Consider the following 16341-nt stretch of genomic DNA (forward strand, 5'->3'; position numbering starts at 1 on the left):
CAGAGGGTCCGTGCATCCACCTTGTGTGTACTTACCGATGGACAGCTTACTACAGGATGATGCCGCAGGACAGAAATCAGACACCTCCCCGGCATGCCACACCTGTATCAGCTGACTTCACCAGAACTCTGCTCTCCCCCCTCCCAACCTGGCAATGGTATGTCCCTCAGTCCCTTCTGAAACTTCTAACACCTCGGGGGCCAGCAAAGGGATGCCAAGCACTTCCGACTTGACTCTAGGAGCCTGGAATGTATTAAAGGAAGATGATGAATTTTTTTTCTTTTTACTTAGTAACATACATATGTTTTATAGGTATGTTACACAGCTATGTCTGTTTACATAATTCACTTATTACAGAACATCTCAAAAATATAGTTAAGTGTAAAATGGGGTTAGAAAACTTCAAATGTTTTACTGTATCCTATCTTAAATAATCGTATGGTTATGAATAATAAATTTTATGTTTATAAATATAACATATGCAGATTGCCAAAATTTAGAAATGAGTCCTGTCAACATTTGAATACACTACCTCCTTTTGGTTAATGCAACTTTTTGTAAGACATCTATACGTAAATATAGGTATGGATATATAGCTAAATACACATACCATATGTACATATATATTTATATATGTATATATAATTTTTATTTTTCTTTATTGTGCTCATTATATAGAATAAATATGTATACATATATAGTCATAATTTTAAACCTTATTTTCACTCTGTACATATAGTGACAGTATATATTTATCAATCAGATTAATTATTTTTAATGGCTGTTAGTTCTTCTACATACAGCAATACCCCCTTACCTGCGCAGAATACTTTCCAAGACCCCCAGTGGATGCCTGAAACCACAGATAATACTGAACCCTATATATACTATGCTTTTTCCTATAAATATATACCTATGATAGTTTATTAATTAGGCACAGTAAGAAGTTAACAATAACTGATAATAAAATAGAATAATTACAATAACCTACTGCAGGAAAAGTTATGTGACTGTGGTCTCTCTCAAAATACCTTATTGTACCGTACTCACCCTTCTTCTTGTGATAATGTGGGATGATAAAATGCCTACACAATGCAGTGAAGTGAGGCGAATGATGGAGGCACTGGGATGGAGAGTTAGGCTACACTGACCTTCCGATGATGCATCAGAAGAGGGATCATCTGCTTATAGACTGGTTGACGGTCGGTGACTGAAACTGCTGACATTGAAACCAGACAGGTGGGGGACGACTGTGATGCACATGCCACAATTTACACTATTTCTCGTTCCACTATTGTTAGACACTTAATTTATTTCCACTATTTTGCGTATTTAAATAATGCTTCATGAGGGACACCTGGGTGGCTCAGTCGGTTAAGCATTTCCCTTCAGCTCAGGTCATGACCCCAGGGTCCTGGGATGGAGTTCCGCATTGGGCTCCCTGCTCAGCGAGGAGTCTGATTCTCCAGCTCCCTCTGCTGCTCCCCCTGCTTGTGCTCTCTCGCATGCTCTCTCTCTCTCAAATACATAATAAAATCTTCATAAATAAATAAATAAATAAATAAATAGTGCTCCATGAGGGCAGGAACTAGGTATGTCCATTTCAGAGCACAGAGACTAATAAATGAAAGAGCTTGAGTGGCTGAATGTTCTTCCACTTGATTTCCCACTTGCCAGTATGGCCTGATGATCCTTCTTTTTAACAACTGTGTAGAATTCTCTAGCATATCAGTTAGGTTACTTTGTCTGCAACTCACAGAGATCTAATGTGTCAATTTATTAGACTGCAGCTGAGGCCTCCCATCCATGTTTTTAATAACAGAAACCAAGGCCTTTCTGGTGGCCCAAGTAGTAGAGGCTCAATGCTGTCACTTGGCAAGAAGTGCCAGTCTAGGAGGCAGCTGCCGCCCCTCCCTGCCCACAGACGCCTACCACTGCCACCGCTGCCGTCACTCAGGGATTCGGTCCTCAACTGCTCTCTGGCTCCGCTTTGGTTCAAGATCTAAAGTCCCATCTGGTTAGCCAAACTTATGTAATGTGACTCCCTCTTGACTCCACCAAGGGGTCAGAGAAGAAAGATCAGTTTTTTCCGGTTTCCAAACTGGGAACTGACAGATGAAGGGAGTCTTGGGAAGAGTTCTTCTATCGATCTCATCCCATAGTACTGAAGGCTCCTTAGAGGAGAATCAGATCCTAGGAAAAGAGCCGTGGGAGGTGGGAAGGCCAAATACTCTGCTACTTAGAGCACATATGTACACTAACTGTTACTCCACTGATTGATATCTAGGTTGTTTCCAAAATTTCACTGTTAAAAATAACGCTGAGGAGAACATTTGTGTATGTGCCTTTTTGTTCACGTGTCTGAGTATTTCTAGGATGGATACCTATTAAAAATTATGGATATATCTATCCTAAAACAGTGAAATACACATTCTTTTCAAGTGCACATGGAATATCTCCAGAATAGGTTACACATTAGGCCATGAAACAAGTCTCAACAAATTCAGAAAGACTGAAGTCATACCATCATCTTTTCCAACCACAACAGCTTGACAATAGAAATCAACCACAAGAAAAAAATATGAAAGACCACAAATACATGGAAGTTAAATAACATGGTACTGAACAATGAATAGGCTAACCAAGAAATCAAAGAGGAAATAAAAAAAATACATGGAGACAAATGAAAATGAAAACACAATGGTCCAAAATCTTTCAGATGCAGCAAAAGCTGTTTTAAGAGGGAAGTTTATAGCAATACAGGCCTACCTCAAGAAGCCAGAAAAATCTCAAGTAAACAACCTAACCTCACACCCAAAGGAGCTAGAAAAAGAACAAGCAAAAGTCAAAACCAATAGAAGGAAGGAAATAATAAAGATTAAAACAGAAATAAGTGAAATAGAAACTAAAACAAAACAAAACGAATAGAACAGATCAATGAAACAAGAAGCTGGTCCTTTGAAAAGATCAACAAAACTAATAAACCTTTAGCCAGACCCATCAGAAAAAAAAGAAAAGAGAGAGAGATAAAGAGATATAGAGGACTCAAATAAACAAAAAGAAAAGAAATAACAATTGACACCGCAGAAATACATAAGATTATAGGAGAATTTTATTAAAAAATTATATGTCAACAAATTGCCAACCTAGAAGAAATAGATAAATTCCTAGAAACATATAACCTCCGAAAATTGAATCAGGAAGAAATGCAAACTTTGAACAGATGGTTACCAGCAACAAAACTGAATCAGTAATCAAAAAAATTCCCAAGAAACAGAAGTCCAGGACCAGACAGCTTCACAGGTGAATTTTACCAAATAATTAAATTAGAGTTAATAACGCATTTTTCTCAAACTATTCCAAAGAACAGAAGAAGAAAGAAAGCTTCCGAATTCGTTCTACAAAGCCAGAATTACCCTGAAATCCAAAACCAGATAAAGAAACTATTAAAAAAAAAGAGAGAGAGAGAACTATAGGCCAATATCTCTGATGAACATAGAAACAAAAATCTTCAACAAAATATTAGTGAACCAAATCCAACAATACAATAAAAATTCACTCACCACGATCAAGAGGGATTTATTCCTGGGATGCAAGAGTAGTTTGATATTCACAAATCAATCAACATAATACATCACATCAATAAGAGAAAGGATAAAAACCATATGATTATTTCAATAGTTGCAGAAAAAGGGGTGCCTGGGTGGCTCAGTCGCTAAGTATCTGCCTGCAGTTCAGGTCATGATCCCAGGGTCCTGGGATCGAGCTCCACATCAGGCTCTCTGCTCCATGGGAAGCCTGCTTCTCCCTCTCCCACTCCCCCTGCTTGTGTTCCCTCTCTCGCTGTGTCTTTTTCTGTCAAATAAATAAAATCTTTAAAAATAATAATAATAAAATAGTTGCAAAAAAAGCATTTGAAGCATTTGACAAAGTACTACATCCATTCATGATAAAAACCCTCAACAAAGTTAGGTCTAGAGAGAACATACGTCAACATAATAAAGGCCATCTATGAAAAACTCACAACTAACATCATACTCAAAGGTGAAAAACTGAGAGCTTTCTGCCTAAGATCGGGAACAAAACAAGAATGTTCACTCTCACCACTTTTATTCAACATAGTACTGGAAGTCCTAGCCACAGCAATCAGAGGAGAAAAAGAAATAAAAGGCATCTAAATTGGTAAGAAAGAAGTAGAATTTTCACTATTTACAGATGACACGCATGATACTATATATAGGAAACCCTAAAGACTCCACCAAAAAACTGCTAGAACTGATAACTGAATTCAGTAAGGTCGCAGGATACAAAATCAATACACAGAAATCCATTATGTTTCTATACACAAAAAATGAAGTAGCAGAAAGAGAAATTAAGAAAACAACCCCATTTACAATTGCACCAGAAATAATAAAATACCTGGGAATAAACTTAACAAAGGAGGTGAAAGACCTGTACTCTGAAAACTATAAAACTTTGATGCAAAAAACTGAAGACAATACAAACAAATGGAAAGATCTTCCATGTTCATGGATTGGGAGAACAAATATTCTTAAAATGTCCATACTACCCAAAGCAATTTATAGATATTTTTTCTAAGATTTTATTTATTTATTTGTCAAGAGAAAGAGTACAAGCAGGGGGAGCAGCAGGCTCCCTGCCCAGGAAGAAGCCCAATGCAGGACTCAATCCCAGGACACTGAGCTGAAGGCAGATGCTTAAATGACTGAGCCACCCAGGCGTCCCTCAATCTACAGATTTAATGCAATCTCATTCAAAATACCAAAGCATTTTTCACAGAACTAGAACAAATTATCCTAAAATTTGTTTGGAACCAGAAAGACCCTGAATAGCCAAAGTAATCTTGAAAAAGAAGAACAAATTGGAGGTATTACAATCCCAGATTTCAAGATATAATACTAGACACATAGATGAACAGAATAGAATAGAGCCCAGAAATAAACTCAAATCACATGGTCAACTAGTCTTCAACAAAGGAGGCAAGAATAGGCAATGGGAAAAAGTCTCTTCAACAAAACTGGACAGCTACATGCAAAAGAATGAAACTGATCCACTTTCTTACACCATACACAAAAATAAACTCAAAATGGATTAAGAACCCAAATATGAGACATGAATCCATAAAAATCCTACAAAAGAGCACAGGCAGTAATTTCTCTGACATTGGTCATTGCAACATTTTTCCATCTCCTGAGGCAAGGGAAACAAAAGCAAAAATAAACTATTGGGACTACATCAAAATAAAAAGCTACTGTACAACAAAGGAAACAATCAATAAAACCAAAAGGCAACCTACTGAAAGAGAAAAGATATCGCAAATGACATATCTGATAAAGGGTTACTATCCAAAATATATAAAGAACATATACAACAACTTAACCAATTTAAAAACAGGCAGAAGACATGAACAGACATTTCTCCAAAGAAGACATCCAGGTGGCCAACAGACACATGAAAAGATGCTCAACATTACTCATCATCAGGGAAATGCAAATCAAAACTACAATGAGACATCATCTCAAACTCAGGATGGCTAAAATCATACACACAAGAAACAAGTGTTGGTGAGGATGTGGAGATAAAGAAATCCTTGTGAACTGTTGGTGGGAATGCAATCTGGTGGTGCAGCCACTGTGGAAAAGAGTATGGACATTCCTCAAAATATTAAAAACACAATTATAGGGGAGGAGCAAGATGGCGGAGAAGTAGGAGACCTAAATTTCGTCTGGTCCCAGGAATTCAGCTAGATAAGGATAGAACCATTCTGAACGCCTACGAACTCAAGAGGAGATTGAAGAAAAGAATAGCAATAACTCTCTGAACAGAACAGCGACCACTTTCTGGAAGGTAGGACGTGTGGAGAAGTGAATCCGAGGCGATATTCAGAGGATAGACGGCAGGGGAGAGGGCCTCTGTCCGCCGCTTCTGGCAAGTGATAGAGCCGCGGAGCACAAAATTAGAACTCTTAAGAAGTCTGCTCCGCTGACGGACGTCACTCCAGTGGCTAAGCGGGGGTTGGAACCCTCACAGGACAGTGTGGTCTCAGGACCCCCGGGGTTCACAGAAAGACCAGGGGTACCTGAGTGCAACAGAGCTCCCAGGTATCGGAGCAGGGAAGCCGGCTGGAAAGATGGAGCTGAGGCACGGGGTCTCAGCTCGGGGTGGCCATAAACCGTGATCCGCGGCACAGTCGGGCCACTGCGCGTCCAGCAGGGACCCAACAAGCAGCAGGTCCGGGGAGACCCCCTTCCTCCCCCAGGGAGGAGCGGCGCGGGAGCGCACCTGCAGGGATCTGCTGGAGACTCCACACAGGGTCGGGTGCCAGAGATAGAAACGCTCAGTCACAGGCCGGGTGAGCACGGAGTGCGACCGGAGACCGGGGACACGGGAGTGACTGCTTTTCTCTGCAGCGCACTGAGGAGCGGGGCCCTGAGTTCTCAGCTCCTTGGGGGCAGAGATTGGGAGGCTGCCATTTTCACTCTCATCCTCCAAAGCTGTACCGAGAGCTTGCAGGGAACAAAAGCTCCCGAGAGCAAACCCGAGCAGATTACTTAGCCCAGACCGACAAGGGCGGGGCAATTCTACCTCCGGCAAAGACATTTGGGAACCACAGCAACAGGCCCCTCCCCCAGAAGATCAGCACAAACAGCCAGCCAAGACCAAGTTTACCGATCAATGAGAACGGCAGAACTCCAGAGCTAGGGGAATACTGCACATAGAATTCATGGCTTTTTTACCATGATTCATTAGTCTTTCAAAGTTAATTTTTTTAATTTTTCTTTTTCTTCTTTTCCTTTTTTTTTTGAATTTTTCTTTTCCCCTTTTTCAACAAACATCTTCTCAATCTTTTTTAAAAAATCTTTTTTATTTTTCATTTTTAGAGTTATATTCTATCCCTTCATAGTAGTTAACCTTATTTTTGGTATATATATATACACAACACATAAGTTGTTCTCTCTTTAAAATTTTGGGATACAGTTTCTTCTAACAGACCAAAATATACCCTAAATATCTAGTGTATGGCTTTGTTCTAGTCTCCTGCCTGATCACATTCTCTCCCTTTTATTTTAATCCTCTTCTTTCTTTTTTCAACCAATTTCTTATCTTACCAATTCCTTTTATAAAATATTTTATCATTTTCATCTTTACATTCATATTCCATCCCTTCATCATATTTACCCTTATTTTTGTACATACATAAGATTTTCTTTCTTTAAAATTTTGGGAGGCACTTTCTTCTAACAGACCAAAATATGCACAAAATCTAGTGTGTGGCACTGATCTATGCACAGCCTGATCATGTTTTATCTTATGCTGGGTTTTTTTGTTTTGTTTTGTTTTGTTTTTTATCTTTTTCTTTTTCTTTTTTCTTTCTTTCCCTTTCTTTCCCCCCGGTTTCAGGTCTCTTCTGATTTGTTTAGTGTGTATTTTCTGGGGTCATTATTACCCTGTTAGCATTTTGTTCTCTCATTCATCTATTCTCTGGACAAAATGACAAGATGGAAAAAAATCACCTCAAAAAAAAAGAACAAGAGGCAATACCAATTGCCAGGGACCTAATCAATACGGACATTACTAAGATGTCAGAACTAGAGTTCAGAATGACAATTTTAAAGATACTAGCTGGGCTTGAAAAAAGCATGGAAGATATTAGAGAAACCCTTTCTGGACAAATAAAAGAACTAAAATCTAACCAAGTCGAAATCAAAAAGACTATTAATGAGGTGCAATAAAAAATGGAGGCTCTAACTGCTAGGACAAATGAGGCAGAAGAGAGAATCAGTGATATAGAAGACCAAATGATGGAAAATAAAGAAGCTGAGAAAAAGAGAGATAAACAGCTACTGGATCACGAGAGCAGAATTCAAGAGATAAGTGATACCATAAGACGAAACAATATTAGAATAATTAGGATCCCAGAAGAAGAAGAAAGGGGGGGGCAGAAGTATATTGGAGCAAATTATAGTAGAGAACTTCCCTAATTTGGGGAAGGAAACAGGCATCAAAATCCAGGAGGCACAGAGAATCCCCCTCAAAATCAATAAAAATAGGTCAACACCCCGACATCTAACAGTAAAACTTACGAGTCTCAGAGACAAAGAGAAAATCCTGAAAGCAGCTCAGGAGAAGAGATCTCTAAACTACAGTGATAGAAACATTAGATTGGCAACAGACCTATCCACAGAGACCTGGCAGGCCAGAAAGGACTGGCATGATATATTCAGAGCACTAAATGAGAAAAATATGCAGCCAAGAATACTACAACCAGCTAGGCTGTCACTGAAAACAGGAGAAATAAAAAGCTTCCAGGACAAACAAATACTAAAGAAATTTGCAAACACGAAACCAGCCCTACAAGAAATATCGAAAGGGGACCTCTAAGCAAAGAGAGAGCCTAAAAGTAACATAGACCAGAAAGTAGCAGAGACAATATACAGTAAAAATAAACTTACAGGCAATACAATGGCACTAAATTCATATCTTTCAATAGTTATCCTGAATGTAAATGGGATAATGCCCCAATCAAAAGACACAGGGTATCAGATTGGATAAAAAAACAAAACCCATCAATATGCTGTCTGCAAGAGACTCATTTTAGACCCAAAGACACCCCCAGATTGAAAGTGAGGGTGTGGAAAACCATTTACCATGCTAATGGACACCAAAAGAAAGCTGGGGTGGCAATCCTTCTATCAGACAAATTAGATTTTAAATCAAAGACTATAATAAGAGATGAGGAAGGACACTATATCATACTTAACGAGTCTATCCAACATGAAGATCTAACAATTGTAAATATCTATGCCTCTAACATGGGAGCAGCCAATTATATAAGGCAATTAATAACAACAGCAAAGAAACATATCAACAACAATACAATAATAGTAGGGGACTTTAACACCCCCTGACTGAAATGGACAGATCATCTAAGCAAAAGATCAACAAGGAAATAAAGATTTTAAATGACACACTGGACCAAATGGATTTCACAGATATATTCAGATCATTCCATCCCAAAGCAACGGAATACACATTCTTCTCTAGTGCCCATGGAACATTCTCCAGAATAGATCACATCCTAGGTCACAAATCAGGTCTCAACTGGTACCAAAAGACTGGGATCATTCCCTGCATATTTTCAGACCACAATGCTTTGAAACTAGAACTCAGTCACAAGGGGAAAGTCAGAAAGAACTCAAATACATGGAGGCTAAAGACCATCCTACTAAAGAATGAATGGGTCAACCAGGAAATTAAAGAAGAATTTAAAAAATTCATGGAAACCAATGAAAATGAAAACACAACTGTTCAAATTCTTTGGGATGCAGCAAAGGCAGTCCTAAGAGCAAAGTATCTAGCAATACAAGCCTTTCTCAAGAAACAAGAAGAGTCTCAAATACACAACCTAGCCCTACACCTACAGCAGCTGGAGAAAGAACAGCAAATAAAGCCTAAACCCAGCAGGAGAAGAGAAATAATAAAGGTCAGAGCAGAAATCAATGAAATAGAAACCAAAAGAACAGTAGAACAGATGAACGAAACTAGGAGCTGGTTCTTTGAAAGAATTAATAAAATTGATAAACCCCTGGCCAGACTTATCAAAAAGAAAAGAGAAAGGACCCCAATAAAAAAAATCATGAATGAAAGAGGAGAGATCACAACCAACACCAAAGAAATACAAACAATTATAAGAACATATTATGAGCAACTCTATGCCAGCAAATTAGATAATCTGGAAGAAATGGATGCATTCCTAGAGATGTATAAACTACCAAAACTGAACCAGAAAGGAATAGAAAACCTGAACAGACCTATAACCACTAAAGAAATTGAAGCAGTCATCAAAAATCTCCCAACAAACAAAAGCCCAGGGCCAAATGGCTTCCCAGGGGAATTCTATCAAACATTTAAAGAAGAATTAATACCTATTCTTCTGAAACTGTTCCAAAAAATAGAAATGGAAGGAAAACTTCCAAACTTGTTTTATGAGGCCACCATTACCTTGATCCCAAAACCAGACAAAGACCCCATCATAAAGGAGAATTACAGACCAATATCCTTGATGAACATGGATGCAAAAATTCTCACCAAAATACTAGCCAATAGGATCCAACAGTACTTTAAAAGGATTATTCACCACGACCAAGTGGGATTTATCCCTGGGCTGCAAGGTTGGTTCAACATCCACAAATCAATCAACGTGATACAATACATTAATAAAAGAAAGAACAAGAACCATATGATCCTCTCAGTAGATGCAGAAAAAGTGTTTGACAAAGTAGAGCATTCTTTCTTGATCAAAACTCTTCAGAGTATAGGGATAGAGGGTACATACGTCAACATCATAAAAGCCATCTATGAAAAACCCACAGCGAATATCATTCTCAATGGGGAGAAACTGAGAGCTTTCCCCCTAAGGTCAGGAACACGGCAGGGATGTCCACTCTCACCACTGCTATTCAACATAGTATTAGAAGTCCTAGCTACAGCAATCAGACAACAAAAAGAAATAAAAGGCATCCGAATTGGCAAAGAATAAGTCAAACTCTTACTCTTTGCAGATGATATGATACTTTATATGGAAAACCCAAAAGACTCCACCCCAAAACTGCTAGAACTCATACAGGAATTCAGTCAAGTAGCAGGATATAAAATCAATGCACAGACATCAGTGGCATTCCTATACACCAAAAACAAGACAGAAGAAAGAGAAATTAAGGAGTCAATCCCATTTACAATTGCTCCCCAAACCATAAGATACCTAGGAATAAATTTAACCAAAGAGGCAAAGGATCTGTACTCAGAAAACTGTAAAATACTCATGAGAGAAATTGAGGAAGACACAAAATGGAAAAACGTCCCATGCTCATGCATTGGAAGAACAAATATTGTGAAGATGTCAATGCTACCTAGAGCAATCTGCACATTTAGTGCAATCCCTATCAAAATACCATCAACTATTTTCAAAGAAATGGAACAAATAATCCTAAAATTTGTATGGAAACAGAAGAGACCCCGAACAGCCAGAGGAATGTTGAAAAAGAAAAGCAAAGCTGGTGGCATCACAATGCTGGACTTCAAGCTCTATTACAAAGCTGTTATCATCAAGACAGTATGGTACTGGCACAAAAACAGACACATAGATCAATGGAACAGAATACACAGCCCAGAAATGGATGCTCAACTCTATGGTCAACTAATCTTTGACAAAGCAGGAAAGAATGTCCAATGGAAAAAAGACAGTCTCTTCAACAAATTGTGTTGGGAAAATTGGACAGCCACATGCAGAAGAATGAAACTGGACCATTTCCTCACACCACACACAAAAATAGACTCCAAATGGTTGAAAGACCTCAATGTGAGACAGGAGTCCATCAAAATCCTAAAGGAGAACTCAAGCAGCAACCTCTTCGACCTCAGCTGCAGCAACTTCTTCCTAGAAACATCACCAAAGGCAAGGGAAGCAAGGGCAAAAATGAACTGTCGGGATTTCATCAAGATAAAAAGCTTTTGCACAGCAAAAGAAACAGTCAACAAAACCAAAAGACAACTGACAGAATAGGAGAAGATATTTGCAAATGACATATCAGATAAAGGGCTAGTATCCAAAATCTATAAAGACCTTATCAAACTCAACACCCAAAGAACAAATAATCCAATCAAGAAATGGGCACAAGACATGAACAGACATTTTTCCAAAGAAGACATCCAAATGGCCAACAGACACATGAAAAAGTGCCCAACATTGCTCGGCATCAGGGAAATCCAAATCAAAACCTCAATGAGATACCACCTCACACCAGTCAGAATGGCTAGAATTAACAAGTCAGGAAACGACAGATGTTGGCGGGGATGTGAAGAAAGGGGAACCCTCCTACACTGTTGGTGGGAATGCAAGCTGGTGCAACCACTCTGGAAAACAGTATGGAGGTTCCTCAAAAAGTTGAAAATAGAGCTGCCGTATGACCCAGCAATTCCACTACTGGGTATTTATCCCAAAGATACAAATGGAGTGATCCGAAGGGGTATGTGCACCCCGTTGTTTATAGCAGCAATGTCCACAATAGTCAAACTATGGAAAGAGCCAAGATGTCCATCAACAGATGAACAGATAAAGAAGATTTGGTATATATATATATATGCAATGGAATATTATGCAGCCATCATCAAAAGGAATGAAATCTTGCCATTTGCAATGATGTGGATGGAACTGGAGGGTATTATGTTGAGCGAAATAAGTCAATCAGAGAAAGACATGTATCATATGACCTCACTGATATGAGGAATTCTTAATCTCAGGAAACAAACTGAGGGTTGCTGGAGTGGTGGGGGGTGGGAGGGATGGGGTGGCTGGGTGATAGACATTGGGGAGAGTATGTGCTATGGTGAGTGCTGTGAATTGTGTAAGACTGTTGAATCACAGACCTGTACCTCTGAAACAAATAATATATTATATTTTTTTAAAAAAAAGAAGAAGATAGCAGGAAGGAAAAAATGAAGGGGGGGAAATCAGAGGGGGAGACAAACCATGAGAGACTATGGACTCTGAGAAACAAACTGAGAGTTCTAGAGGGGAGGGGGGCGGGGGGATGGGTTAGCCTTGTGATGGGTATTAAAGAGGGCACATACTGAATGGAGCACTGGGTGTTATACACAAACAAATGAATCATGGAACACTACATCAAAAATTAATGATGTATGGTGATTAACATAACATTATAAAATAAAAAAAAATCTCCCCCCAAAAATAAAAAATAAAATAAAATAAAAATACAATTATCATATGATCCAGTAATTCCACTACTGGGTATTTACCCGAAAAATATGAAGACACTAATTCAAAAAGCTATATACACCCCTATATAAACATTATTGCAGCATTATTTACAATAGCCAAAATATGGAAGCAACCCAAGTGTCCACCAATAGATGAATGGATAAGAAGATGTGGTATGTATACACACACATACACACACACAGAAATATTACTCAGCCATAAAAAGAATGAAATCTTTCCAATTGCAACAACGGGGGTAGGAGGGTATAATGCTAAGTGACATTAGTCAGTCAGAGAAAGACAAATACCATAAGATTTCACTCATATGTGGAATTTAAGAAACAAATGAACAAAGAAAAAGAGACAAACAAAAAAACAGAATCTTAAATATAGTGAACAAACTGGTGGTTACCAGAGAGGAGGTGGGTGGGGGAGTGGGGGAAGGGTATTAAGAGTACCATTATTGTGGTGAGCACCGAGAAATGTATAGAATTTTTGAATCACTAAACTCTTTTTTTTAAGATTTTTTATTTATTTATTTGAGAGAGAGAGAGAATGAGAGATAGAGAGCACGAGAGGGAAGAGGGTCAGAGGGAGAAGCAGACTCCCTGCTGAGCAGGGAGCCCGATGCAGGACTCGATCCTGGGACTCCAGGATCATGACCTGAGCCAAAGGCAGTCGCTTAACCAATTGAGCCACCCAGGCACCCCTGAATCACTAAACTCTTAAACTGAAACTAATATACACTGTATGTTAATTATACTGGAATTAAAATTTTAAAAATTATGGGTATATGCATTTTAAGTTTCAGTAGCTACTAACTTATTGTTCTCCAAAAAGGACTGAATCAATGAATCTTTAAATACATTTGATTTTCTCATTTGGAAAAATTCTTAAAGCAAAATTCTTATATCTAAGACAGAATTTCTCAATATCAACATTGTTGACCTTTTGGGCTACGTGGGTTTTTGTGGGAGCTCTCCCATGCATTGTAGGATGTTGGATATCATCCCCGGTCACAATGCACTAGATGCCCATAGCACCCCCCAACCATAGTTGTGAAAACCAAAAATAAGCTCCAGACATAGCTAAGTGACTCCTGGGGGCAAAATTGCTTCCAGTTGAGAACTATTGATTCTAGAGAATGGATATTTAAAGGACTTTTTATAAATATAACCAAACTAACATCTAGAAAATTAATCAACTTAGAAGCTTAGGGAGGTGTTATGAGAATGCCCAGTAGAAGTAATACATCTTTACTGGATCTGAGTATTACTTAAAAGTCTTTGCTAATTCTTTTTAAGATTTATTTATTTATTTTAGAGAGAACTAGAGAGAGAGAGAGAGAGCATGAGTGGGAGGGGCAAAGGGAGAAGGAAAGAATCTCAAACAGACTTTACACTGAGCATGGAACCTCACACGGGGCTCAATCTCCCGACCCTAAGATCACAACCTGAGCCGAAACCAAGAATCAGGCACTCAACTGACTGAGACACCCAAGCACCCAAGTAATCTGATAAGAAAAAAGTTGAATATTTTAATATCTTCCTTGGCTATTTTTCTTCCTCTGTTCATGTGTTTTGTGCATTTTTAATTGGGTTGTTAATTTTTTTCTTATTGATTTAAAAGAACTCTTCCTGTGTTAAATATCTTCATCATTCACTTATATTTTCTCTGTATATTCTTATCTTTAGGTCTAGCTGTATAACTACCCACTACTGGTTAATTTAAGAGGTTTATGCTAACAAAATCTCAAAGGAGACTGGGAAGTGGGGGGAAAGATAGTGGAAATGATCTATCAGACCCTCATAGAACCATAGAATAACCATTAAGCACAACTTCATTCTCAGTCCTACGAATAGAACTTTCTCCATTTACTTTGGGGAAAATGACAACAGATCAAGGCGGGCTACTTGGGTCAACAAGTGTGACACTGGTCCTTGTGTCCTCGTGTATCTGCCATGGTTCAGTACAGAAAACAGAAAACACTCTAAGTATTTTAAGCAGAAGTGTGGCTACAGAACTGGTGAGAAGGCCAGTGGAATGGAATTCATGACTCGCCATTCACTCTATTTTATAGGTGGATAAATATATAGATGAGAGAGAGAAAGAGACTAGCTTTAGTGGTGACTCAAAACCAAAAAGTCTCTGCCTTCACACTCGATCCTGCCATGAGACTGGGACTGCCTTCAGACACCCACAAAGTGATGGTGAACCTTGGAAGGATGAGTTGTTATGTTTTGATGGCCTTGCTTAGCAGGAGAAACAGCAACAGGAAAGTGGCCTTCATCCCACGCCTGCCTTCCACTTGTCCCAAGAATGCATCTCATTGGTGGGACCTAATTTATATCCAGAATACTGGCTGCAAGGCAGTCTGAAACATGTCATTTTAATTTTTCCAACCTTTGCATGACAGTCATGGCACCTAGAAGGAGGATAAATGGATGTTGAGCAAGCCAAGCTACAGCAGTATCCATGACATCTTTTTACCATAAAAAGCATGAATTCCAATATGCTATCCCCTTTATTTTCATATTCTGCAAGAAAATATTCTAACCAAGCCCTGCTGGGACACAGTTAGGTATGACTTCTATTTTACTGGCACATTCACTCATTTATTAGATCTTTCACATACCTAACAAATATGTATTGAGCTCCTATATGTATCAGGCCCTGGGTTAGTCAGTGAGGCTACATTAATGATGCAAGAGACAGAGGACCACAAACAAGTTAGCAGAACATTAGAAGTGGGTGCAACAAACATAAAGGGCAATATGGGGCACTTCTGTGGCACAAAGCAAGGACACACCTGACTCTACCTGCCAGACTAGTAGGGATGAAGCAAAGTGGGGTGGAAAAGTGTTCCAAGCAGTATATACTCTTCCCCAAAAAAGTAGGAGGAAGAACCATATAATAGAACCACTAGGGCAGTGTAGTTGAGTAAATGTGGGGCATGAAGGAGAGGAGAGAGTGAGGAGAGCTCCAAGGATTCTGCCTTGGGAGGGGAGTGAGTGTATGCCATTCACTCATCTGGGAACACAAAGATGGCTTTTACTGTTGATGATGAAGTAGGTGTGGTCACCTGCAGCTGGTGAGCAAGAGGTGGCCAGGTCAGACATTTGGGCCAAATACCAAAAATATTCCAGGTGAATCAAATGGTGAATAATGGGAAATCAAATTATAGAAGAGAATTGGATTTTTGTTCTTGAGGACAAACCTTTCTAACCTTAAGAAAGGTAAAGAAAATAAATCAAAAGTGATGAATTCTGCATCATAAAACTTTCAGTATGCTCTTCAAAAATCGCAAAAGAAAATCAAAACAACAGATCGAAGGATAAATCATTGCAGCAAAATGACAGGCCAAGGGCTATCTTTATTATAAAACTCATACATATTGATAAAAAACATATTCAGACCCTAAGAAATAAAATACAAAGAGACGACTCACAAAAGAGAAAGTATAGCTGGTAAACACATGTGGCAAAATATTCAAATTGCTAGTTATCAAATAAACACAATTTTTAAAAATTGAGATGTCATTT

The 16341-nt window shown here is 38.7% G+C and overlaps 1 protein-coding gene across 2 annotated transcripts in view; it reads right to left on the reverse strand.

The window, feature by feature from the left end:
• EGFLAM (EGF like, fibronectin type III and laminin G domains) overlaps positions 1–16341 on the reverse strand; it is a 188279-nt gene that overhangs the window by 119579 nt on the left and 52359 nt on the right. The gene's annotated exons all lie outside the window — the stretch shown is intronic.

The sequence above is a fragment of the Zalophus californianus genome, chromosome 5 (assembly GCF_009762305.2).
Source record: "Zalophus californianus isolate mZalCal1 chromosome 5, mZalCal1.pri.v2, whole genome shotgun sequence".
Taxonomy (NCBI): Eukaryota; Metazoa; Chordata; class Mammalia; order Carnivora; family Otariidae; genus Zalophus; species Zalophus californianus.